The sequence below is a fragment of the Bos taurus genome, chromosome 3, assembly GCF_002263795.3.
Source record: "Bos taurus isolate L1 Dominette 01449 registration number 42190680 breed Hereford chromosome 3, ARS-UCD2.0, whole genome shotgun sequence".
In the NCBI taxonomy this organism is placed as follows: Eukaryota; Metazoa; Chordata; class Mammalia; order Artiodactyla; family Bovidae; genus Bos; species Bos taurus.
In genome coordinates, this window is record NC_037330.1 from 25,560,859 (window position 1) to 25,587,142 (window position 26,284).

Here is a 26,284-nt window from a genome sequence, read left to right on the forward strand (position 1 = left end):
TCTTTGCCTTCCCAAGACAGCTGCCCGTCACCCAACTGCTCTAGTCCAATCTCTCAGGAAGTGCTTTCCAAGTGCTTAACAAGTCTGACAGTAAAATGGGCTCCCTCCTGCAGAAGTAAATGCCTTCCTTGTCCCTAGGGCTGGTCAAGCCTGGGCTACACAGTCCAACTGGGTCTTACCATCCTTCCCTGAGGGTTTGGACTGGGAACTTGGTGCTGGGACTTGGTGCTGGTGTGCTAAGAGAACCAGAGCAGCTCTGTTGGGAGTTGGTCATGACCTCTAAGGCTCCTTCCTACTCTACAATGGACAGAATTCTCCTACTGGTTACAGAAGGAAAGAGGCTATCTTTTACCAAGGACCCTCTGGGTCGTGTAGGTGGCATTGGTTTTATGCACATCTAATTTAGTCCTAAGGGCTTCCCTGGTGGGTCATCTGTAAAGAATTCACCCACCAATGCAGGAGACGTGGGTTTGATCCCCAGGTCAGGAAGATCCCCTGGAGGAGGGCATGGCAACCCTCTCCAGCATTGTTGCCTGGAAAAAAATCCCATGGAGAGAGGAACCTGACAGGCTACAGTCCACAGGGCTGCAAAAGAGTTGGACACCACTTAGTGACTAAACAACAACAAATTTAATTCTAAACACAATGCACAAAGAAGACATCCTCATACCCACTGTTTTCATTAGTCAGGAAACCTAGGCTCCAGAGATCTAGTCTTTGCCCAAGCTCATGCAGCTCATCACCCACATCCTGAAGGCGGTGTCCTGTCTGCCCCGTCACACTGCCTCCAAAACTACAACTCCAGACACACACCTGGGGAAGCTTTCGGGTTCCTGTGAGTCTGTAATTGAGTGTTCTCGTGACATGCACTCAATGTAATGGGAGGAGGTCTGGAAAAACAAAAATATGTTCATGAGATGTAGCGGCTGACACTTGGGTATTTCTGATCCACATGTTGTGGGGTATTCAAATCTTTACAAACCAACCTGAAAAAAAGTTGAGGGGGGTATGTGTGGTTGTGGTTGTGTGTGTGTCCACTCAGACATGGACCATCAGCACGTGTGTGAACAGTTTGGGAAGCATGTTTCCACAGGTGAACAGTTCATTTATTTCATTTCTCAAAGCACAGAAAATGAAACCAAACCAAAAAAGCACCTGCTTTTGTTTACAAGATGGTCTTCAAAGATCTATGTGATTTGCAATTTTAACTTTTTTTCCCTTTGGGGTTTTGAATCATTTATTAAATAGTTAAAAGTTACATGAAGTGGCATATTCTCAGTTCTTAGAAACCAGTCTCAAGAAAACACACATCACGACTTAGCCAAGGGAGTAGTAATTAAACTCTTGCTGGTCAGGTTCTCTGGAAATTCTTATCTAGGGTTTGCATGCATGTGTTGAGGCCAGGAAAATCAGACCAGCCCAGCAGGCTTAGTGAGGGCCTGGTAGAAGGGAGGGGAGGAGAGACAGGCTGGTAGATTTCAAGCCAGAAGACCTGCATTCTTTATCTGCTTTCTTCTGGAACTGCAAGAACCCAGCAGGACCCAGGGGCAAGCAGCTTATTTTTAGAAAGTGCTTCAAGTCCTCCGCCAGCATATGCAGGCATGAAGAGAAGAGCTTTCTGGCCCAATCAAGAGGCTGCCAGCATCCCCAGAGGGAAGAGAGTGGGAAGGGGCCCCCTGGTCAGGACTGGCAGCCTGGGGCCTCTGGCTGAGGATGCTCTCCTGCTACTGCTCGGCCAATGGTAAGCAGGCTTTGAACCTGGAGCAGAATTCCAACTCCCCCAGCAGGGAGGTGTCCTGGTGGAGAGGGCGCCTTAGTTCTGACCTCCCCCACCCATTCCAGGGCACACAGAACATCCTCAGCCTGCAGCACACTGCTCAGCCCATGGTGGACACCCAATAGGCAATCATTCCTTTTGACCTGCAGAGCCATCAGAGGAAGCGTGGATATCCTAGCCACTTAAGAGGAGAGAAGTTCTAAGTGGATTGCGTTTCGTTCAACCTTTAATGAAGACGCACAGCACATATGGGTCCAGGGAGCAGAGAGACACAACCGAGCTGTGGAGATGGTGAGGCGGTGATCCACCCATGACAGTCGTCAGTAACTCAGCACAGCCCTTTTCCTGCGGAACTAGAAGCAGCCTACGGGCCCTCTCAGCAAAGCCACTACATTGGATGAGGACTGGCTCTCAAGAGGGGACCTATCTGCTATCCTGATAGTGGTGTGTGCTCTGGCCCAGCTTCTGTGCTAAGTTTGGAAAACAAGGCATGAATGAAAGCTCCTGAACTCTAGAAACACATAACTGGGGGAAAAACAAACACCTGGGGGGCTGAGGGGCCCCTTCCTGCCTGCCTCCCTGACTTGGGCCACCTGCTGCCTGGTGTTGAAAATGAGATGCTTTTCAGCTCAGGAAACCAAGCATGCAGAACCATAGGAGACACTGGGGGTCTACCGCAGAGTCCCCCATCCCCCATGAGGCAAGCTCCCTTTCTCCTCATATCAGGACCCCAAGTCTCTCCTCTGGGGACCCTGTCACTCTGGGCTGCAGGCTGTGCCCCTTCCCCACCCCAGGCGGGCCCCCCTTTGCCTCAGTGCCCACCTTCTCCTGCCCTCATACTAGAAGCGACCAGGTTGCAGCGGACTTCCTGAAAGCCGCTGGATGTGAGAGTGCTTGGGAAACCCGCACCGAGCTGCTCCAGGGACTGCCTTTGAGCCATTCTTTGCGTTGGTAAAGCTCGGCTTCCCCGGAGGCTATGGTGTGCTGGAACGCTGTGCCCTCAGCAGTCTCTTCAGTTCCTCCAGTGTGCATTTCAGGGCCCAGGGGCCATGTGCACACAGCCAGCAGCCTGGGGAGACCCTTGTCCAGGGCATCCTCACAGGGGATCCTACATGAGCAGCAGGGAACCTGGAGCATGTGTACAAGGAGGAGACAGTGTTGTAATATCTTCATTTATGCTGTGCTCAGCACAGCCCCAGGCACTTTTTATTACCTTTGTCATCATCCTCAAACATGCAGGAAGCCCCTGCCTGGGGCACATGGCTTATGTTATGTGGCAGCTGCAGTCCTGTGGGAGAGGTTATTCACATAAAGTGACAAATGCCATCCAACAGCTTCTGTGCTCAGAGCTGGATCAATAGGACAGACACGCACAAGCCCACCCAAGTTCTGGTAAGCATATCAACAAAAATAAAGTCAGAATCTGAATCAAATTCAGGAGGAGAAGGGGGTGACAGAGAATGTGATGGTTGGATAGCATCATCAACTCCATGGATATGAGTTAGAGCAAACTCCAGGAGATAGTGAAGGACAGGGAAGCCTGGCGTGCTGCAGTCTACGGGGTCACAAAGAGTCAGACAGGACTGGGAGACTGAACAACTTAATCAAGTATCAGTTTAAGTATCAAATATATCATATCATACTTAATCAAGTATCATATATCGACAGTTGGTATTGCTTTCAGATTCCTTAAAAAGCTAAGTTGATTCCTTTGGACCCCAGGAGCAAAGAATTACTAGGCAAAGTTTTTCAACTTCTTTTTTTGTAAAAAGGCAGTAAATCATTTTATATTTTAAATAATGATTACTTTACAAATATCAAGTTTTTAAGCATTTGCCTTAAAAATAACATTCTATCTATCAGAGTCTGTGATCTGGACTTTTTTTTTTTTTTTAATAATGGGAGAGATTTAGCTCAGGGATTAAACTAAGAAACCGATGGAAATTTGGCATCTGGTTGTGTCCACATCTTTGTCAACTCACCGACTCACACAGAACATCAGCTGCATCCCCCTCTTTCTCCCAGTACAGAGACTGTGCCATTTGGATCATGGAATGGGCTGAAAAACAGTCAGGTCCATCTGCTTGTGGAAAACTCACATGTTCCTGCTGTCTAAAAGAATCATATCCCCGCAGAGGGTCAACTCAGCCACACACATATTCTCTACAAAGGGCCTCAGAAGCGTGTCCCTTGACATGTCTTTCCCTGTGTCGATTTCACCCTAAGTAACCCCTCCTCTCACTTGGGTAATTCCCAGCCATGCTTCAGGTCTCAGGTTAAATGTTGCTTCTTCCGGGAAGTCTTCCTTGGCTCTTGATTAAGTCGCATTTCTACTTTACACATCTGACCATCATTCCTTACATTGGGAGCCTCCAGTTCTATCAGCTATATGTCCTAGAAAGGCAGGGACTTATCCACCTGTCTTGCCCAGGTTCAGCTCTGCATGAATACCACACGGCAGTTATGTTCAAAAAATATTCCATGAGTGAGGAAATGAATGAATGAGTGAGTGAGCAACAGACATTGAGGCCTGGGTACTCTCATTACTTTTCAGGCATGAGGCTCTCCATAGCCAGATACTTGGGGGCTCTTTTCAGGCAAACATATTTTATCTCTATATCGAGCAGAAAGAAATGTGAATCTGCCACAACACCCAGCCCCAGCACTCTTGAGGGCAAACTCCAGCCTACAGAATAGACTTATATGATCTTTGTCCATCCATTCACATGCTGTCTGTAGCTCCTTCCACCCCATGTTGGCAGAGTCAAGTTGCTGCAACAGTGTAGGCAATGACCTGACTGTTCACTATCCAGACCTCTGCAGAAAGTGTGCCAAGCCTTGATCTAGGACCACAGAGCAGATGAGGATCAGAAGAGGACGCAGGGACAAGCAGAACTGGAGAAACGGGCAGCACAGGGGTGAAGGAAGGCCCGGGGACATAGAGACCTCCTCCAGAGAGAGGGTGAAGGTGCAGTGGGGGCAGTGAGGGTGGGAGACTGTCAGGTGAGATGGTCAGAGCCTAGGAGGAGCCTCCAAAACCCTACATGTGCTGCGAAGAGCATGAGCTTTGCTGTAAGACCACTGGGCTGGAACCTGACGTCATCGTGGTTTACTACTGACTGATCTTAAGCAGGTCACCTCACCATCTGGATCTTTGATTTCACCTTTCAAAGAGAAACTGCTTACATCACAAGGTTTTGGTTAGAATTCGATGAAATAAGACTGATCAAGTGATTCTGAGGGTTAATACAGTGCTGAGTTTTCCCAGACCCAGGTTGGAATACAACCCTGCCTCTTTCTAACTGTGGGTCCCTAGGGAACAGTCTGCCCCCGTGTGCCTGCTTCCGCATCCCTTAGAGGAGGAGGTCACAGGTCCCAGCAGGGCACTGCTGTCAGGACAGATCGCCAGCCCACACAGATGAGCGCCTAGCACCGAACCCAGCACCAGGGGCCGGCTTCACTCTTAGCACTGAACCGTCTGGTGCAGACCTCAGTCCCTGGTGGGTGCTCAGAACTGTGATCCCCTCGCAGCCTTCCTCCTGCTGGTTGGCAGGACCTGGTGCCAGGGATTCACGGCTCACCCTACTCAAAACTTTCTGTGTGACTATGGGCAGCCAAGGGGCCTCTCTGAATGGCTAGAACTTGTCTTATTCAATGAAGGTGTTGGTCCAGGTTCTTTCTAAAATCTCCTGGTGGTTAAAAAAAAAAAATCTCTTGCAAACCTTGGATGAAACATCCAGCTTCCCCAACTTCTCCCTCAGGGATTTTGATGCTGGTTGTCTGGCCTGGGACCCAAGTTGGAATCTGTCATTGAAACAAATCCTTCAGGTGATCCTTGACATCAAGGTGGTTTGGGAAACACTGGGATCAATAAGGTTTCCCTGCACACTCCAGTCCCACAGCCCATGCATGTGTGTGTAGGGTGGGGAGGGGGTGGCGAGGTATGTCCTTGGTTAATGAAACTGTTAACTGAGCATTACGTTTCAAAAAGACTTCAGATTTTGGGTTGTCAGCTTTTGAGAATTAGTCACCACAGGATCACTTTGATGCCCGGGTAGCCAGTATTGCAGAAGAGACCTGTTTGTTTCTGTTCTCTGACTCATGGCTGATTTCTTCCAAGGACCTCTGCCCTCTCCCAGAAGAGTGCTGAGCCGAGACCTGCAGCTGGAGTATCCTGTCAGCCATTGCAGGCTTCATTTCCTAGAGTTTCTAGAAAACTCACCATCTTTCCAGCCCCTCAGCACAGAAGGCCGCATTTAAGGGAGGCAACCCACTCCACTATTCTTACCTGAGAAATCCCAGGGACAGAGGAGCCTGGTGGGCTACAGTCCACGGGGTCGCCTACAGTTGGATATGACTGGGGGACTGAGCACGCAGGCACCCCATAGCCCGGAAGGGAAGCCCCCAGCGGCGAAAGCCCAGTATCAAAGGCAGGAGGCAGACTGGTGGGGGCGGCAGAGAGCAAGAATTTGTAATTAGGGCTTGTTGGGGGGAGGGGGGGAGGCTATCTGAACCCACACCTGCCCATCACAGCTGCAAGCCTGGGGGCAAGTCTCTTTGCATGTCTACAGCTTCGTCATCTATAAACACTCCTGCACAAAACTGCCATGGGGTTAAAGGGAGCCTGTTTAGAGCTCCTGGGTGAGCCCATTGAGGTGTCATGTGCCTGTACCATCTACACACGTCACCACTCTCGGGTCCTCTTGAAAGCTGCACCTGCATGCCACCAAGTTTCTAGTGGCTAGACCTGGTTTTTCTTAGCCCCTTAGACTGTGGAGATGCAAATAGCTGTGCACCTGGAGAGTCATTTAGGTTATGTGCCCCTCCTAGCCCTGTTTCTGACCTCAAAGCAAAGGCATTGAATGTACAACCTTGTCTTTTGAGGCAGGACAGTCCCAAAGGGTGAGGGTAGATAAGCCATCACTTACCTGAAGAGTGGATGGGGAGAGACAGCTGGGTGATGGGTGGGTGGGAGGAGAGTTCCAAGCAGGGAAGACTCCTCATAGACAGGCCCTGAGGTTTGAAGGAACTTTACATGTTCAAGGATGTGAGAAGTACTCATTGGGGATGGAGAGATAAAAAGAAGCTGCCCACACGAGTGATCTCCAGGGAGAGCATTGGAGCTGGGGAACAAGATATTTTTATTTTATTTGTTTTTATTTAAGAAATATTTATTTATTTCACTGCACTGAGTCTCAGCTGTGACACTTGAGATCTTTGGTTACAGCATGTAAACTCTTAGCTATGACATGTGGGATCTAGTTCCCTGACCAGGGATCAAACCTGGGTCCCCAGACTTCCCTGGTGATTCAGTAGGAATCTGCCTGCCAATGCAGTGGACCTGGGTTCGATCCACTGGTGTGGGAAGATCCCACATGCCAGCTAAGCCCACGTGCCGCAACTACTGAACCCATACTCTAGAGTCCAGGCTTTGCAACAAGGGAAGCCATCACAATGAGAAAATCGAGCGCTGCAATGAAGACCCCGCACAGCCAAAAAAACACCTGCCCCCATTGGGAGTGCACAGTGTTAGCCACAGGACCACCAGGGAAGTCCCACAAGATAAAGATGATCTGGGGGGAACAGACTGACAGGAGCAGGGAGCAGAAACAGAGAGTTAGGTTCTGAGCCCCTTCTCAACGTGCTGTTACTTGCAGCAGTTCATTTAAGTCTCGTGACATCCTTATGAGGTGGCTGCTATGACCCCTGTTACTCTGGGCCTGGGCAGCCATGAAGGAATGGGGCTCAGAGAGGCTGTGGCTTGCCAAGAGGCCACCCAGCTGGTGAGCTGTGGAGTCAGCTCTCTGAGCCCAGGCTCTTGCCTCCTCAAGCCTTACTGCCTTTTCTGTAAATAAAACATCTGCACTTAGTGGTCCTCACCTCCCATTTACTCCTTAGCCCCCTACAATAGTGCTTTGTGCCCCTTTGGTCTCTGCATCTGCCTCTGCAGTCACAGGGATGTGCCATGTCTATGCTCTAATCCATGCCAACCTCTGATGCCGCCAACCAGCACCCGCTACTCTCCTTGGCTCCTGGGACATCACACTCTCCTGGTTCTCCACCTGCCCCTCAACAGCCCTAAGTCCAGCTCCCTGCAGGGAACTGAATTCTACCAACGAGGTGAGCTTGAAGGTGGATTCTTCCCCAGTCAAGCCCCAGATGAGACCCCAGGCCTGGCCACCTTGACTGGACTGTAGCCTTGTTAGACACCCTGAAGCCGAGGACTCAACTAAACTGTGCTCAGATTACTGACCCTTAGAAACTGTGAGATAATAATGTATTTGTCTTAAGGTGCTAACTTTGCACTAATTTATCCAATGGCAATAGGAAATGAAGACATTTAGACTCTTCAACTCTTTAAACAAATGGAGGTGAGCTCTTTCTGCTGTAAGCAGGATATACCCCTAACAGAAGTGTCCCAGCCCCGTGGGACCAGCTCATCTCACTGGCTTCTCCCACACATCTTCCTGTATACCTACTTTTCTATCATTCCTTGAGCCTATGCTTTCTCTGCCTAGAATATCTGTCCCTTTTCTTGAGCTGTGCCCTCACATTTATACCTGGACTATCTGAAACGACACCTCTTCCATGAAACCCTCTGAGATTGACCCCTGCTGGGGGATTTCACCACTATCTATTCCCTCCACCCATGTCCTGTGACTGTCTGAGCTGAGATCTCACCCACCACTCAGTGTCCTCTGACTCTTCTTATTGTATACCCAGAGCCTATGATGTCATAGGGATGCAATAATGTGTGTTGAATGTATGCAGAATCCAGCCCAGCATACCTCCTCCACCACGAATACCACTGCCAGCAGGGGAGTCTGTAACCACCTTGAGTAGAAGACAAGGCCTGGCTTTCACCATAGCAGCCCACTCGAGGAGTGTTATCATATGATTTTTATGTAAGTGGGGAGAACTACCTTCACAGCAGAGCAGATCTGGGCGAATGAAGGGCCCTTTTGTTGTGCTTGGAGCCAGGATGGTTCAGGATGCGTAATCTGACTCCCAGTAGAGCAGAAGGTAGGGGCGGGGAGCAGTGGCAAGCACTGGAGCCCAAGGGGACCACAGAGGTGACGCAGACCACAGGAAACTCCAGTTGGGGAAAAGCCAAGGACAAAATATCTGATGTTCATTCTGCAGTTGTCAGCATTGCTCTTAGGGTAGCAAGATTTAGAAAAAAATATTTGGGGCATGTTTATCTGAAATAAAGATTTAACTGGATGTTTTGGATACTGTTTGGATATATACTTGCTGTGATATAAATACCCGTTCCTATAAATTTTCAGTCAAGTCTACAATAAATACTGTGCCTTGTATGATTACATGTTATTTGTGCATATAATTAAGTAAAAATCTTTCCCTGAAACTTTTGTTATGAATATATCTCACAGACATACTAGGTTGCAAGGTAAAACGTATTTCTGAGTTGTGATCCAATTAGCTTGAAGGTCACCAATTTATCAAATGAACACCACAGATCATAACATGGAACATGAAAACTGGAACAGTATTCTTTTTCTTATCATCACCCAGAATGTCAGGCCACAGACGCTCAGTAAATGCATACCGCTTGAAGGAATGAAGCTAGGGGGTAAGAGAGAGGAGGAAAATAACACATGTCAGAGCACTGATTTGGCGATACTGAGAGCATGTATGGCCTTATCTCTGAGATTTCTGGGCACTGGGGAAGCAGAAGTCAGGCTGCAGAAGTAAATGGAGATGAGACAATGCCGGCAGAGACTGAGAGGCACTTGTCTTGCTTTGCATTGAAAACACGAACATTCAATATGTGCCCAGAAGTGATGACACAACAGCTGCTGCTGCTGCTACTAAGTCACTTCAGTCGTGTCCGACTCTGTGCGACCCCATAGATGAGGGCCCACCAGGCTCCCCCGTCCCTGGGATTCTCCAGGCAAGAGCACTGGAGTGGGTTGCCATTTCCTTCTCCAATGCATGAAAGTGAAAAGTGAAAGTGAAGTCGCTCAGTCGTGTCCAACTCTTAGCAACCCCAGGGACTGCAGTCCACCAGGCTCCTCCATCCATGGGATTTTCCAGGCAAGAGTACTGGAGTGGGATACCATTGCCTTCTACTGCTACAAGAGAGGCACACTCTATTACTATGCTGTCCAATAGAAGAACAACTAGTCACATGTGGCTATTTAAATGAAAATTAATTTTAAAATGCAGCTCCTTAATCACGGCTGCTGGGCTTCCCAGGTAGCACTAGTGGTAAATGATCTGCCTGCCAATGCGTGAGATGCAGGTTTGATTCTCTGAGCTGGAAGATCTCGTGGAGTAGGAAATGGCAACCCACTCCAGTATCCTTGCCTGAAAAATTCCACAGAGGAGCCTGGTGGGCTACAGTCAGTCCATGGGGTCCCAAAGAGACATGACTAAGCGACTGAGCGCACGTGCGCGGGCACACACACGCACACAATCACAGCCGCTAGGTGGCTGCTGCACTGTGTCTAATGAAGTGTTAAATGGCTACCACATTGCACAGAGCAGGTAGAGAACATATCCATCATTGCATAAAGGTCTATTGGACAGTGCTGCTCTAGAAAAACATTTGAATTCCTCATGTCCACGCTGGCTTCAATAAAATAAGCCTAAGTTAAACCAGTGCACACTCCGAAAAAAACTCCTCCTACCTGAGACATTCTCCAGAACCTGCAGAAAAACTGTTGGGATTCCATTACAATTTATACACAGTGAAATCACATCAGGTCTCAGTGAGCGAGAGTTAACTCTGGGAGAGTTCAGTGGGGACCTCACAGATGCTGCTGGGCCTCAGATGCGGTCTGGGGGCAGTCTGGGCATTCCACGTCTTCGTGAAGTTCTCTCACCAAATCCAGAAAGGATCCGTGATGACTAGAAGCAGCTCACAATCTTCTGGACGAAATGAGCAGGGAAAAGGAAGGCTGGGTGTATTGATGGAAGGCATGAGCGTCTTGCTCGACAGAACAGGTTGGAGCATTCAGGCTGGGGTAGACAGAAAACGGTGAGTAAAAGGCAGTCATCACAGCCAAAGTCCAGTTCTACAAAATTCAAGTGACAGAGAACCAACAAATTCTGTCTGTGATTTCCATGTGTAAATTTCATGAATTTCATATGGCAAGTTAATAACAAAAAGAAATGTGATGGAAGACGAGATGTTATTATCCATCAGAGCTGTCCACTGAGGCTCTGTTATTAGGGATCCTCCTGACTTGCTGAAGTGAGAAAGTCACTTCTAAAAATTTTCAAAATAAAATTTCCAGTGATATGGGAAAATCTCTCTCTGTTTTTGAAATCACCGTGTTCCAAAAGATATTTTCCCTCCTCTGCTCAATGTATTGGAGAAGGAAATGGCAACCCACTCCAGTGTTCTTGCCTGGAAATCCCGGGGACGGGGGAGCCTGGTGGGCTGCCGTCTATGGGGTCGCACAGAGTCGAACACGACTGAAGCGACTTAGCAGCAGCAGCAGCTCAATGTAAAGGTGGCTTTTCATCATAAAAAATTGTTTACTTTTGTGATTTATGACACCCGGCATTATATTCATCTTATCTCTTCCGCAATAAGATAGGAATTTGGAGGTGGCTCTCAAACCATCTCTGAACCATAGTCTGTGATGAGGCTGATAAAAGGTAAGTAACTTGTCCAAAACATGAAAACGACATGTTCAAAATCCCCTGCAAAGAAAAACATTCTATTCAATAATATAGTTGGATCGTACAAACATTCTGTTGAATGAGAGAGCATGTTCTAAAAGAATGAAATTTTAAATTCATTTCTATCAAGTTCAAAAGCAGGCAAAACTAAACAATGGCACCCAGAGGTACATAAAGAGGTGATAAAACTATAAGGAAAAGGGGGAAAAAACTGTTACAAAGGTCAGGAGAGCAGCGCCCGTGAGGAGGAAGAATGATATAATTCCGGGTTCTTGTGGGACTTCTGAGGGACCAGCAAGGTTTTATTGGTTAAACTGGGTGGTAGTTATAACAAATAAGAAAAAGTGAAGTGCACATCTCCTCGTCTCATTGGTTAAAAAAATTACTTTTTAATAGTACAGATGAACCAATTTGCAATGCAGAAATAGAGACACAGACAGAGAACAAATGTACGGACACCAAGCGGGGGAAAGGGAGACGGATAAGCTGGGAGATTGGGATTGAAATATACACACTGCTGTTATAAAACATAACTAGTGAGAACCTGTAGTATAGCACCAGTGGGAAAAAAAGAAGGTGCAGTCTGTCTGTAGGATATATTAAGTTAAGCTTAAAAAAGCATTCCAACATATAGTAGATGCAGACAAATACTGTTTGACTCCACTTATTCGAGATTCCTAGACTAGTCAAACTCATAGAGTCAGAAAGTACACTGGTAGATGCCAGGGGCCATGGGAGTGGCAGGGTGGGGAGGGGGAATGGGGAGCTAGAGTTTGATGGGGACCGTTTCAGTTGAGGCAGATGGGAAAATTTGGGACATGGATGATGGTGAGAGTTGTACAACGAGGTGAAACGTACTTAGTGCCACTGAGCTGTACCATTAAATATGGTTAAAATAGGATGTTTTATATTATGTGACTTCTACCACCATTAAAAGAAAAAAATGCTAAAAAATTACTTTTTAAAAAGTTCATTCATTTGGATACACCTGTCCAGAATCAGTGGGAATTCCTGGGTGGAGCAGGCCATTTTTCTGAGAATTGAACCTTTCAAATATGGGGTGGGTGGCACGTGGGCTTTCATGGGGCTCTGCTTCTTCTGGCAGTGCCTCAGTTCCTCTTCCTCTACAGGGGTTTCGAAGTGCAGTCCTTGGGGAGCTCTGCAGGGGTGAGTCAGAGCTCCTGAAGGAGTAATCAGCACCCAAGTGAGGCTCCAAGTCCCAGACCAGCTGCAGCCTCGCTGCCTGCCTTCCAACTGCTTTACATATACTGGGAACTCACAAGGGACTTCAGTTTTAATATGACTTTTGATGCTAAAAGAAAAATGTAGGAGATCTCTGGGGTATCAGTTCTCCCTTCAGTAACAGACATACTATTAAGAAATACTAAAATTATTATTTTTTTAATTCTCTTTTCCAGATTATTCACGAAGAAAACTTCCTTCAGGCTTCCCTCTGGACCCTGGACCCTGAAGCCGCAGGCCCTGCTCCCTGACTCCCAACCTCCCCCACTTCCAACTGCACTCTTGCCGACTTCCGGGCTGAGGAAAGGGCTGCTTCCTTGGAGTTGTTCTTGTTCAGTTGTGAACTTGTGTCTGACTCTCTGAGATCCCATGGACTGTAGCACGCCAGACTCTTCCGTCCTTCAGTTATCTCCTGGAGCTTGCTCAGATTCATGTCCATTGAGCCGGTGATGCCATCCAACCATCTCATCCTCTGTTGCCCCCTTCCCCTTCTGCCTTCAATCTTTCCCAGCATCAGGGTCTTCTCCAGTGAGTCAGCTTCCTTGGGGACTGTGGGCCAATTTCAGCAATGCTGGCTCATCCAGTCTTCTTTAGGAAAGGTGGGGTCCTCAGAGGTGGAACTCCAGTCCACCCCAGTCCACATGAGGCAGGGTGCATAACTAGGCCACAGGAGAAAGGAACTGGGGACCAGTTGCAGCCACTACACTCTAGATTTTGCAGGGCTAAGCCATGTGCTGCTAGGCCTGAGGTCACTGCCTAGACTTGTCTTGTCGCTGGGGCTCTGGGACTTTCCAGGTGGTGCAAATGGTAAAGAATCCACCTGCCAATGCAGGAAGGGACTCTAGGAGCCTCTGGCATAAGACCTCTGGCCTCCCCTCTGACCTTCTGGCTTCTAGAGCTGCTGATATAGGAGTCCTTCACCATGCAAGCTGCCCAATCCCAGTTAGAGTGAGCTGAGCACAGTGAGAACCAGTCATATGACTGCCTGGGAAGCCAGAATGCAAGGGACTGTGCTCAGAAAGGCTGCCCAGTAGGATGGCAACTTAGGCTGGAAGCTTGCTGGGCAGCCGCACCAACCCAGCCACTTGCCATTCAGAGAACAAGCTCCCTCCAGAGCAACTCGCCCATTGTGGCTCTGAGACTACATTCAAAGTCATGAACGGGATGTGTTATGTAACCAAAGGCAACAGTTCATCTTGGCCTCACTCCAGAACTTCGTTATTAAAAAGAGCTAGGACAATTTACTGAGTTATTACTATATTTCAGTCATTCTATTAAGGGTTTTATGTACATTTCTGGGTCAATCCAAATCAGTCCTCTCTAAATGTTAAATATTTTCCCCCATTTTAATAATATGGAAACTAGTCCATGGAGAAGCTTGATAACTGTCAAGATTACCCAGGCAACCAGGTGAAGCCATGTCTGAATGGCCCCATCCAACCCACCCAAGTGTCAACAGCCATTACCCTGCTGCATGCAAAGGGCGAGCCCATGGTTGCCGCCATCCATAGGTTTCGATATCCCCACCACCACATCACTATGGTGACATGCTTCCTCTACCATGCTGTTTCCAGTTCCCCTCTCCTTCCAGTGCCCATTATAGCTGCCTGACCTTCACTTTCTGGGGACATTCCCATGTCTTGTTTCTCTACAGGGCCCCATGCAGAGCAAATGTGGCCAATGCAGGGTCCTCACTGAGCCCCCAAGGAGCCTAATTTGGGGGACCCCAGGTCAATTCTCAAACTTCTAGACCTGCCATATGTGTGTCTACATGCATGGCTACAGTCCAATATTATATTTTGGACTATAAAGAAAGCTGAGCATGGAAGGATTGATCCCTTTTAATTGTGTTGTTGGAGAAGACTCTTGAGAGTCCCTTGGATTGCAAGGAGATCAAACCTGTCAATCCTAATGGAAATCAGTCCTGAATATTTATTGGAAGGACTGATGCTAAAGCTGAATCTCCAACACTTTGGCCACCTCATGCAAAGAACTGACTGATTGGAAAAGACCCTGATGCTGGGAAAGATTGAAGGCAGGAAGAGAAGGGGACGACAGAGGATGAGATGGTTGGATGGCATCACCAACTTGATTGACATGAGTCTGAGCAAGCTCCGAGAGTTTGTGATGGACAGGGAGGCCTGGCGTGCTACAGTCCATGGAGTCACAAAGAGTCAGACATGACTGAGCGACTGAACTGAACTGACAATCCAATATTAGATGACTTGGTGGTATTGTTGAGTTACCAAGAAAGATAAAATTGCCCTTGGTGATTTGTGAGCCTCAGACAAATACTGGATCTCCTGTGTCTGTTCCCTTAAATGGTGGCAACACTTGTACAGACCTCACAGGGTTGTTGTGAGAATTATATTAATACAAGCAAAGTGCTTAAAACTGTGCCCAACTCATCATGTTAGGATTATTACTATCATTGGTATTGTCAACTTACTGCTCTTATTAAGGCAGAAAAGTACCTAGTGAATTTTAGAAATAATTCTATCAGGAAGGTAAAACTTTTGAAGGGCTGATACTCAACGGCTAATCTCTGGGTATGTGAGACCCCAGCTGGTCCCGCACTCCTATCGCCTAGGGGCAGGATAACTCAGAGGCGTGGCCCCATAAGGCCACTGGAGGTGAGAGATAAAGGACCAGGGAGTCCTGGGGTTAGTTTGATCTTTCTCAAATTGCCAAAGTAAGATTCCCTAAACAGCAATGCCCCTCCATCCAGTGTCTTAAAGAGATTGAATAGCAACCACTTAGAGGAAACTTTCTATTTATTTATCTTTAAATTTTTATTTATTTGTATTTATTTTATTTATTTGTATTTATTTTTAAATTTTGGCTGTGCTGGGTCTTCACTGCAGTGCAGAGGCTCAGTAGTTACAGTTCAAGGGTTTGTTTCTAGCTGCAGCACACAGGCTTAGATGCTCCATGGCACATGGGATCTCAGTCCCTGGACTGGGGATTGAACCCATGTCCCCTGCATCAGAAGGTGAATTCCTAACCACTGGACCACCAGGGAAGTCCCTAGAGTAAGCTCTTCGATCAGAAAAGCAGTATTGTTGTAATGATCTTGCTCTCTGATGGTTTCATTGCTTCCCACCCACATCCTTTTGCTACAGTTTCCAAAGACAGATACCAGACTTCTGGCCTTTGGGTGAAATCAAGCACAGCCTCAACTGCTGATTCTCTGGCTCCCACCATGGCAGGTCCCATTGGAAGAGGTGGGTGGATGACATGGGCTTCCTGGCTGGCTCCATCAAAACTGAATCCAACCTCAAGCTCAAGAGTTGTACTCAGTGAACATTATTTCTATCCTGACCACACTGTTATGGATTCTCTGCCTATGCTGAACATGGCAGGAATAAAGATTTGTTTTTTACTAATAGTTGGTCCAATTCAAAATGAATCTTCAGACCGCCACTTTCAGCTGTTCTTACCCTCTTGCCTGAAACCAGACAAAATATGTGAGAGACACTGGGTGTCAGGCAGTGAAGGGAAGTGATTCCAAAGAGATGAGAAACCAAGGAACTGAGCCTGAGAGGGTGTCATGGGCTTTTGGGGGGTATGTTGGGTAAGGGAGAGAAGACAGCTGATTTGGAGAGAATAGAGATGAATGAGAACATTCCAGGGAGTAAAATACAATGACTGATGAACATAAACAAGTATGCCACATGCCCATGGGTTTATAGAACAAATTCTATAAAGCTATTTTTGGTGATGCTCCCATTTGTAAAGGGCTCTGTGATTGTTCTGGGCCCACGTTCACGTCGACACCCACACCCACCACACCACTACAGAGCCTCGCTGGGGCTCTCCCCGCCTCCGATCTCACCTTTGCCCCTCCCTCCACTGCACAGTGACCACAGTGATCTTTGGCAAATCTGATGCTGTCCTTCACTGGCTCAAACGCTTTCAATGGTTTCCTGCAGCTTCCTTGGTCCCCAGAGCACACATAAACTCATTCCATAAGACCTAGCTCCGAGGTTGAGTTATTCCCAGTCATTCCTTCCAATGAACCCTACCACTGTACCCCTCCATTTTAGTATGATCCACAGTGTGACTCTTGTGTGCCTTTTTTTAATCATTAAAAAAAAGTTTTAATTTTTTTTGACATGGACCATTTAAAAAATCTTTATAATGTGTTACAGTATTGCTTCTGTGTTATATTTTGGTTTTTTGCCTGTGGGATCTTAGCTCCTCAACCAGGGATCTAACCCCATACCGTCTGGATTGGAAGGTGAAGTCTTAACCACTGGACAAGCAGGGAAGTCCCTCTTGTGTGTTTTATATAGTATTTCTCAGAAGCCCACCAGCTCCTTCCAGGCTGCTTCTCGTCTGCCCTTGGATCTCCAGGGCCCAGAACGGAGCCTGGCATGGAGTAAGCACTCCTAGAGCACCTACTGAAGAGAGTTGACCGTCATGAGAAGGCTGAGGTCCAAGAAAGGCCCCCAGGGCACTCCCATGTGTGACATGGCCAAGGGCCCTACCGTAGGTCAGGCCTCCTCTGAGCACCCAAGTCCTTCACAGCTGTTCTGAGTCACAAAGGTCACCATGACACCAGGCTCAGCTTAGACCTGTGGGCTAAGGCCTCTACAGATGGGCTGATCCAACACCTGCATTTTGCAGGTGAAGAAACTGTGGCCTAGCAAGGGCCGGTGCCTGGTCTGAAGCCACATGGCCTCACACGCCAGACTAGGATGCAGTCTCCTGGGCTCCAGGCCAGTGTCCTGCCAGTTTTTGCACCAGGTTTGATGGGACCAGTGGGAAACTGGTGAGTATTTTCCACATAAAGAGAGAGCTTCACCTCCCCCATCTTCCCTTATCTCCAGCAGTAGAAGGCTAAGGAGAGGAAAAATGGGAGGAGACTTGGAAGGTGGCAATGGTGGAGAAACTAGAGCTTTCTAGAGGTACCAAGGCATTAGTGTAGGCTCTTCAAACAGGCTGACTTAATTGGAACAGGGCTTCCCACTGAAGTAGTGGTCAGTCGTATCCGACTCTTTGTGACCCCATGAACTGTATAGCCCACCAGGCTCCTCTGTCCATGGAATTTTCCAGGTGAGAATACTAGAGCAGGTCGCCACTTCCTACTCCAGGGGATCTTCCCAACCTGGGGCATCAAACGACTGCCTTTTGAATCTCCTTCATTGGCAGGAGTGCCACCTGGGAGATGCACGCCACCAGGGACCGTGAGGTTGCTGTAGGTGATGGGTCCTGACACCAGAAAGCAGCAGACCATATCTCACATGCACATCAAGGTCTTTGCTGGAAACTCTCAGCTCAGTGGATGTAGAAATCAAAAGAGAAGATCCTGGGTAGAGAGCAGCAGGAAATCTGTCCCTGGATTCTATGGTCTGGACTCAGGAAGGGTCAAAGGGTCAAGGAGGTGACCCTGGAGTAGTGGTGACAATCACTGTGAGTCCTACCAGTGAAGGCCAAGCCCAGGAGCCAGCCCCTAGTTGCTGGAGCACAGGACTGGCCAGCCAGGGATGTGGGCTGGAGCCCCAAGGACTAGTTGACCTTGGGGAGCACCAGGAGCCAATGTTTGTCCTATAGTTATAATCCTTGCTCTTTCTATATTTACTTTCCTCTGTTCTTCTTTAAAATGTAGTAAAGTGTTGTTTTAAAACATCCAGATTATCTCAGCTGGCTCTGGGAAACCAAGGGTGTTGGTGGTGCCTATGCAGGGACGGGGGTGGGGTGTAGCTCCAGAGAGAAGGCTCTAGAGGGGCAGGAAGAGCTGCTGGCCACTTTCCAGGCCCACTGGAACATCCTCCTCACAGAGTTAGGCCTCAAGACTGGGGATTTTACCATGGGAAGTGAAAACCTTTTACCACCACCCTCTGAGCGGACTTCCAATTCTTAGACTCAGTTTTATCCTACAAATCACAAATCCTCTTGATGTGATTACCATTCAGTACACAGTTCCTCCCCAGGAAGAATTTCTTTAAAAAAAAAAAAAAATCTAAAGTTAAAACGCAATGTATTAACAATAGTCAACTAAAACCACAAAGACAAAACCATGTTTCTGCATCTGATCTGGAAGTCTAAGAAAATGACAGGCAGGTTGATCTCTCTTATTGAATATGGGTGGGCAACTGTTTAAAATTCAAACTAATTCTGAGTGTGTGTGGATGTCTAGCTTATTGGTTTGATGTTTCTGGTTACTCTTTCTCTTGCTGAGAACTGTGACATGTGATCCCATGAACGAGTGTTTTCTGTGCCCTGGAAGGTCATCGTAGGAGACTGGGACCCCATTTCCAGCTCTTAAGGACCCTCTGGCCATCCCTGTTCTTGTGGTACATCTCCTCCTCAACCCTGAGGGTGTGCGTGCATGTTAAGTCACTTCGTCATGTCCGACTCTCTGCGACCCTATGGACTGTAGCCTGCCAGACTCCTTTGTCCATGGGATTCTCCAGGTAAGAGAAATAGGTTGTCATGCCCTCCTCCAGGGGATCTTCGGACCCAGGGATTGAACCCACATCTCTTATGTCACTTGCATTGGCAGGTGGGTTCTTTACCACTAGTGCCACCTGGGAAGCCCAATCCTTAGAGCTGTGGTGTCCAAATGCCAAGTGATGAGAATTATCTGAGGTTGGTGTGACCCCAGACCCACTGAATCAGAATCTTGGGGTGGGATCTGGGGAGCCCAATTTTTAACTAGCACTCCAGGTGATTTTACCATGCAATCTGAGGACCAAAATGAAGGCTGAAGAATTGCCCTGTTTACTGAAGAATCACCCTGTTTAAACACACAGTAGATGTGCCTACATACACAAGCTATCACTTATTAACTATCTGTTTACTGCTAGGGTCTTTACTAACTTTAGCTCCTTTACACAAACCATAGCAGAGAAGCACCCCCCTTTCTACAGCCAAGGAAACCAAAAGGTTAAATAACTGACCAAAGGACATGAAGTTGGGAAACAGTGCAAAGTCCATCCAGCTCTTCGGCCCCCACCCACTTCTCATTCTCACTGCCTGTTCCCTCTTGAATGGGAAAGACAGGCACCCAGGAGGAACTGAGCGTGCGGGCTGCTGCACGTCGTCATCTGCTCCACTTTCTCCTTCCCCAGGTGGTGGAGCTTTGCCCACCACTTAGTGAAGCCCAGCGTCTTTCAGATATTCTCTTCATGTCTTTGAGCCCTCTTGGCTGATTCTTGACAGGGCTGAGCCTGTCTCTCATCATGGCCCCTCCATCACTCTGTCCCTTGAACACCTGAATGGCTGTAGTCACACTGATGTTATTAGTGCCCTCCCATCCCCTTCTGGACTCATCAGTTTTCCCGTTTGAAACCTCCATCCTTCTTGAGGGTTTGCTAGGTCAGGCCATCACTTCTCTGAACCTCTGACAACCCATGTGCCTGCTGCAGAAGTATGGGCTGAGCTTCTGGGGCAGGGCAGCCTGAGCCAGATGGGACAGACCCTGCCAGACACCCAACTGAGGTCACAGTTAGCTGCACTTTCAAACAACAGCCCCAGGGACCCCAGAGAGAAGTGGTCTCTGGAGTCTGAGAGTCAGCCCCAGGATGCCAGAATAAAGGGCTTGTTTTAGCCTCAGGGCAGCATTTTGGGATTCTGGGGGGGTTATGGGCAGGAAGGGTACATTTGACTCAACACTGAGGGGTACAACTTGAAAGTCTCAAGCACAGTGTCTCAAGTCCTCTGACAGAAATTATAAGGAGTAGAACCAGCCTATCTAATAGGAGTTTCAATATTTGAGGGCTCTATGCAGAACCCAGGCTTCCTTGGTGGATTAGCGGTAAAGAATTGGTCCGTCGTCGGCCAATGCAGGGGACGCAAGTTCGATCCCTGGGTCAGGAAGATCCCCTGGAGAAGGAAACGGCAACCCACTCCAGTATTCATGCCTGGGAAATCCCATGGACAGAGTGGCCTGGCAGGCAACAGTCCATGGGGACACAAAAGAGTCGGATACAACTTAGCGATGAAACAACAACAAAAGAACCACCAAGGGAGAGAGTCCAGCCTCTCGGGGAACACAGGAGAAGCTGTGATCCTCATGGGGAGTAGGAGGTATGGTGGAAGCTGGGCCAAGAAGTCCACCTGGGGTCAGAGGGCAGTGATGTCTATGTGGCTAGACCGCCCCCCCCCATTCAAGTTCAGAGTCATGGTGACAGCAACTGACGCTGGCAGGTGCCATGGGTCATCACAATGAGACCCTGAACAGGGAGCTCACAAGGAGGCTGTGACGTATGGGTGACAGGACTGGTGGTCTGCATTTCCATCTGGTTGAGGGACATGGTTGGAAGGGGGGCAAGAAAGAAGAGTTTTTCTCCTGTGCAGCAACCTGTCATCTAGAATAAGAGCTGCCAAACTATAGCCAGGGGCCACATCTGTCTTGCTATCTGTTTGCTTATAATAACTGGCAAATAAGAATGGATTTTTGCATTTTAAATGGTTGGGGTAAAAAAAAAAGTGGTATTTCACGACACATGAAAATTATACAAGTTCAAATTTCAGTGTTTGGAAATAAAGTTTTACGGGAACACTGTCATACCTGTTTATCTACAGGTTATCTCCAGCTGTTTTTGTGATTTAAAAAAAAAAATCAGAGAGGAATAATTGTGACCGAGACTGGCCCACATAAACCTAAATGATTGCTAACTGGTGCTTTACAGAAAATGATTGCTGACCCTTATGCTAGAAAAATCCTTGTAACATCCCCCAAAAGTTATTTATCCAATTGGTTTCCACGATGGTGGGATCAAAAACTCCCCCAAGCCAATCCCACGTGGCTGGGCAGAGTGTCCCCTCCACCTGGCTGCTGAGGCTGCTAGAAGCCACTGAATGCTCTCTGAGTCGAAGAGGCCCTTGTCTGGCAGAGAAAATGTAATAGTGTGTGAGGGAGAGGAAATCTCCGGCCGCGAAAGCCCTGGCTCCCTCCAGCTCCATTTGTGCCACTTTCCTGGGCTGCTAGGTCCCTGGGGGAGCAGCCCTGATGGGGGATGAGGGGGCTGGCTCTGGGGCTCAGGCAGGAGGAACATCTGAAACAGCAGCTTTGGAGAGAGGAAACGCCCCTGCCATGCAAAGTCCTCTTTGTTCATCATCACCATTATTAGAAATGTGCACATCCCAGCAAAACCAGTGGGTCACACAGTTACAAAAGAGCCTGCCACACTGGAGCAGGAGGGTTCTGGGCTTTTTCAGCATATAGGTTCTAATTCCCGGTACAGGGAAGTTGTTCAGTGAAAGAACAGAATGACTTCATTATACAGTGAGTTCACCGTGGTTGTCCAGAACAGTATCTTTCATTCTCTGCTGACCCTCTGCCCAAGGGCGGGGGAAGGAGGTCTGAAGTTCCAGGGAACTGTGTGAGTTGGCAACCCCTTGGAAATGGGGCTCATTGGTTGTACAGCAGGAATTATGATGATATTGCAACCCATGGGCCAATGGGCAACAATGGGGCGGTCTGCCAGGACACAGCACTGGCTGGCACCCCAGCTTCAGCCTAGCAGCTGGGCACGGTCCACATCATCTTGGCTCCAGGTGTGAAACTGTTCAGCCCAGGTTGAGCAACCCCTAAGCAGTGATGTGGGCTGCGACACATCACTTAACATCTCTGAGCCTTGGTTCCTCATCAGCTAAGTGGGAGGTGGGAGGAAGAGGCATAGACTACCCTCACTTACCTGGCAGAGCTATCATAGCATTATCGATAGTACAGGTGACACCCTTAACTGACCTTGTAGATTTCAATAAATTGTAGCTAGTGTTACCATTAACTTCCTGATGTCCAGCAGAACCAGGGAATCTGCAGCACACGTGTTAATGCCTTCACACAGTCTCTCTCAGTGCCCCAAGCAGACTGTAAGCTCCTGGAAGGCAGAGGATATCAAGGAATAGATATCATCTAGGAACATCTGGTATTGGGCTTGGGGTTTTAAATCAGATGCTTGCTTTTCTAATTCTCAGCAACCCCAAAGCGTGTACCACCATCATCGACATCATCCTGAGGAAAGCTGGGCTGGGAGCCATGTATGAGAGTGCACAAGGAGCCGGGGAGGCATACTGAGTTTGGAACTCTGGCCTTTCTCCTCACCTGGGGTCCCTTGCACCCTGCTAGGTATGGGGCTGGCACTCCGGCAAGAGGCTGGTAGCACAGAGCACACAGCCTCTGATTTGACATTTCCTGAAATAGAGGCTGTGGCCAAGCAGGAGCCAAACTTCTAAAGTCAAAGGCAAGGGAAGAATCCTTTTCCTTTGAGTAGTATCCGCAGTAGGATGGAAAATGAGCCCACTGGAGAGCTGCCTGTAGGACTGAGCTGTAGAGACGGGGGCTTCTCTCCCACCCCACGCTGATCATGTAAAGGCCAAAGAAACTGATCCCTCACCTTGGGGGAGAGATAAAAGGCACAAGGACAATCAGGTACATGGAGTCAGCCTAACAGAAGGGAAGAAGGGAACCTGAAATAGCAGGGGTAGCAGAGGAGTAAGAGTCTGCCAGGAGGCTGCTTCCCCCAGCCTCCAGCTGACCCAAGCCAATGTCAAGATTCTTTCTGAAAAAATCTTTGCCTAGCTGGTGTTTATTCAAGGATAAGATGACCCAACTACCACTATATTTAGTGCATGAAAATCCACAGGTGTGTGACTCCAGGAACTGCTTCAGGTTTTGCTATTAGTTTTCTGAGTCCCCTCCCCTGTGGGTTTCTTGTGCCGTAGCTGTGGGTGAGCTGATTTCCTGACTCCTGTACACTCTGCCTGCACTCCCTCACCCCCTTCTTTGGCTTGGGGGTAGTTTAAATACTCCTCTATCGCGTAACTTCTTCTTTAAGGGAAAAAGGATGCTGTTTCCATTTTAATTGTGATATTAAACTGTATGCCAACCCCAATCCAGTAGAGGCACCTTATTTCAGCTTAGTCAGTTGGCTTTATTTTTGTTTTAAACTGATCAGTTTAGTCAGTCTCTTCGGCCTCCATTTAATAACATTTACTAACCACAGACTCAGGAGGTGTGCTCTTTGCTTTCCAAATGCTCCTGTTGGAAGTTGGGGTATTTGTTTTCCTCACCTCCTCCACATGCTACCCTGTAAAATACAGGTTGAAGGCCAAACAGCATATCATAGAAGAGCTAAAAGCTTGAGTCCCGAAGTTATTCACCCTATAGCCCTGTCCTGGCTCTTTCAGCTGTACCATGGTCTGGTTTCCTCTGTGAACAGAATCGTCCCCTCTGAGTTGTCGTGAGAGTCAGTGCAAACACTTAGCACAGGACACAGAGCTCAGTGACATTCCTGGAACATGGTAGCAAGCCTGCAGTAGGTCCCCCCACTGTCTGTCACCTGATTCACAAAGGGATGGTTGTCTGAGAAAAGCTGCTGGCCTGTCCAAGGAATACCTTTCCTGTACAAGTGGAAGCAGATCTATTACCAGGCAACTCAACACCTCCTTGGCCCTTAAGAGGGGCTGGCATAACAACTAATATTGTTAGGTGATCTGTGGTTTACAGAGTGCCTTTGGGGGCTTAAGAGGGGGAAGAACAGGGCCTTGGAGTCAGGCTATTGTGTAAAGGCTCTGCCTTGGGAGTGCTGGGAACTTCTGGTCCTTGTCTGAAATGTGGGAATACTGTTCCCTGTCACCAGGTCGCTGAGGTCCACAAGCTGACATGCATGTAATATAATATGGTAAACACTAAAGCCTTGGTCAAATGTGAGCAACAGTCATTCCATTTTTTCATGGCTTTAGCTTCCAACAGACCCCTTGAGCAAAAACTCAAGACACTACGCATATCAAACAGATGCAAATTGTTTAGGAGACTCACTGTTCTGTTGTCTGTCTCCATCTCTGCCTGTCTCTCACACACACACACACACACACACACACACACACACACAGTACAGCTTCAGAGCCCTCCTTCCCAGGTAAGGCGTCTGAAAGAAGGCAGGTGACACTTGCTTCTCATGCTTTCCCCTGGGACCCCTTGGAAGACACTTCCTACAGGAAAAGGCAGCCTGAGTGGTGACTCTGATGAAACAGACCTGTGACGCAGCCGTGGCCAGAATAGGTGAGCCAGCTTGCTCCTAGCCAGGTGCGGAATCACCTTCCCAGGCATGAAACCTAGCCTCCCACCATGGCCCAGCTTCTGTGGCTTTCTGGTGGCCCTCACAGCCATCTGCTCAAGAGAGGGATGCCGATCAAGCAGCTAAGAGACATGTGGTTCATCTGCCCGGCCAGCACATTCTTCCAGACAGCATTCACCCTCGGGAGGGGGACACAGCCCTGGGAGGCAGGAAGCCAGCACTGTGGGCCCAGCTCTGGCGCTGTCACTCAGGGCAGGAAGTCACTTGACCAATTCCCCCTTAGCTTTTGGGAGGTGGGGGACCACTCACCTTGGTGCTTTCCACCTCTTTACTAAGTCCCACCTTGACTTGCTTCTCGGCATCCTGTGCACAAGGAGGGGCAGGCCTTTTGAGAGGATGAAGGTTTAATAGAGGGCGTGTCACAGTTGCCTGTGCTTCTCCCTGAGGCACAGGATAAACCCTCTCAGGTGTTGTTAATGCTCTTAGCATCTTCCAGCAAATGCTAATCCTCAATTTCAAGTAAGTGACTCTTCCAGCCAAGTCACTCCTTGGAAGGAGTGAAGGAGGAAAACTGCCCACTAATTTCAAGTGTGCTCCTGGAGATCCTGGGTGGCCATGGGAGCAGTCTTCCAATGCTGAGGAATTACCCTCAGAGGTGATTCAGGAGTTCTACTAAAACACCATAGGGGAAAAAGTCTGTGGGGGATATTAGGTGGGTGGGGAGTTAGGAAGAAAATAGCAGAGTGTGAAGTTTGCAGCCGGTAAGTATTGACCTTGTTTAGGTCGAGAGCTTGTGGTCAACGGAGTTATAGCATTCAGGAGATAACTACTCATTCCAGAGAACTGAGCACCACCACTGTCCACATCAGTTGCTGTGTGTGTAAATATTGGTCTGGACGATGCCTGGACTCAAATGTCTCCTGGCATGAGAATGAGGCATGATAACACATCCATGTTGGTATCCAGGATTCAGCCTCCTGGTTGCTAGTGGCCCAAGTTCAACTCCTCTAGGGGCAAAAAAAAAAAAAAAGCGAAGTTCAACATTTGCACAGGTTCAATCTCTGCCAGTTGTGTGGGAGGAAGGCCGGAGGAAACGAAACAAGCAGGTGTTCACAATTCAGGTGAAGAACTAATGTAACCCAGTAAGTAAGCGAGTAGAAACAGAAGCGGGGGAAGGTGGCCTGGGAAGCCAGGAAGGTTCGAAAGCTCAGCTGAATTCAGGGGCTCTGGGACCAGAGGGAGGCCTGCTCAGCAGAGGAGGTACTGATACAAGGCTGAAGCTGGCTTGTATACAAGGTGAGGGACTCTCCCATCCTGGCACAGCAGAACCTTAAGCAGGTTTTAATGTCTGGGAGGAGCAAAGGCAAGTCTGTTTTAGAAACAGCCCTCGGATGAGTCAAGAAAAATGGAGGGGAGACCAATGACCTGACTCATGAAATAAACCAGGCGAGAGGTGGAGGCAGTGCCAAACATTTCAGAAGGAACACTCAGTGCAAACGAGGAGGAAAAGGATCCTGGTGCTGGCTGGTAAGCAAACAGAAGAGTGTAAAATTGCTCTTTGACGGATCCTGATGCCTGT

The 26,284-nt window shown here is 48.3% G+C and overlaps 2 long non-coding RNA genes across 3 annotated transcripts; one reads left to right on the forward strand and one right to left on the reverse strand.

Annotated features, from left to right (window-relative positions):
• Nucleotides 1-657: 657 nt before the first annotated feature.
• LOC132344850 (uncharacterized) lies at nt 658-8,470 on the reverse strand. Of its 2 annotated transcripts, none has more exons than XR_009493879.1 (7): nt 8,338-8,470; nt 6,706-6,900; nt 6,066-6,219; nt 3,760-3,836; nt 2,991-3,065; nt 2,600-2,905; nt 658-890 (listed from the first exon to the last, which is right to left on the reverse strand). It is a non-coding gene; the product is annotated as an uncharacterized lncRNA (long non-coding RNA). The 2 variants fall into 2 exon arrangements; XR_009493878.1 differs by lacking the exon at nt 658-890 and adding an exon at nt 900-2,247.
• Nucleotides 8,471-17,211: 8,741 nt separating this feature from the next.
• On the forward strand, nt 17,212-18,304 carry LOC132344851 (uncharacterized). The gene is made up of 2 exons (XR_009493880.1): nt 17,212-17,447; nt 17,828-18,304. It is a non-coding gene; the product is annotated as an uncharacterized lncRNA (long non-coding RNA).
• Nucleotides 18,305-26,284: the final 7,980 nt, after the last annotated feature.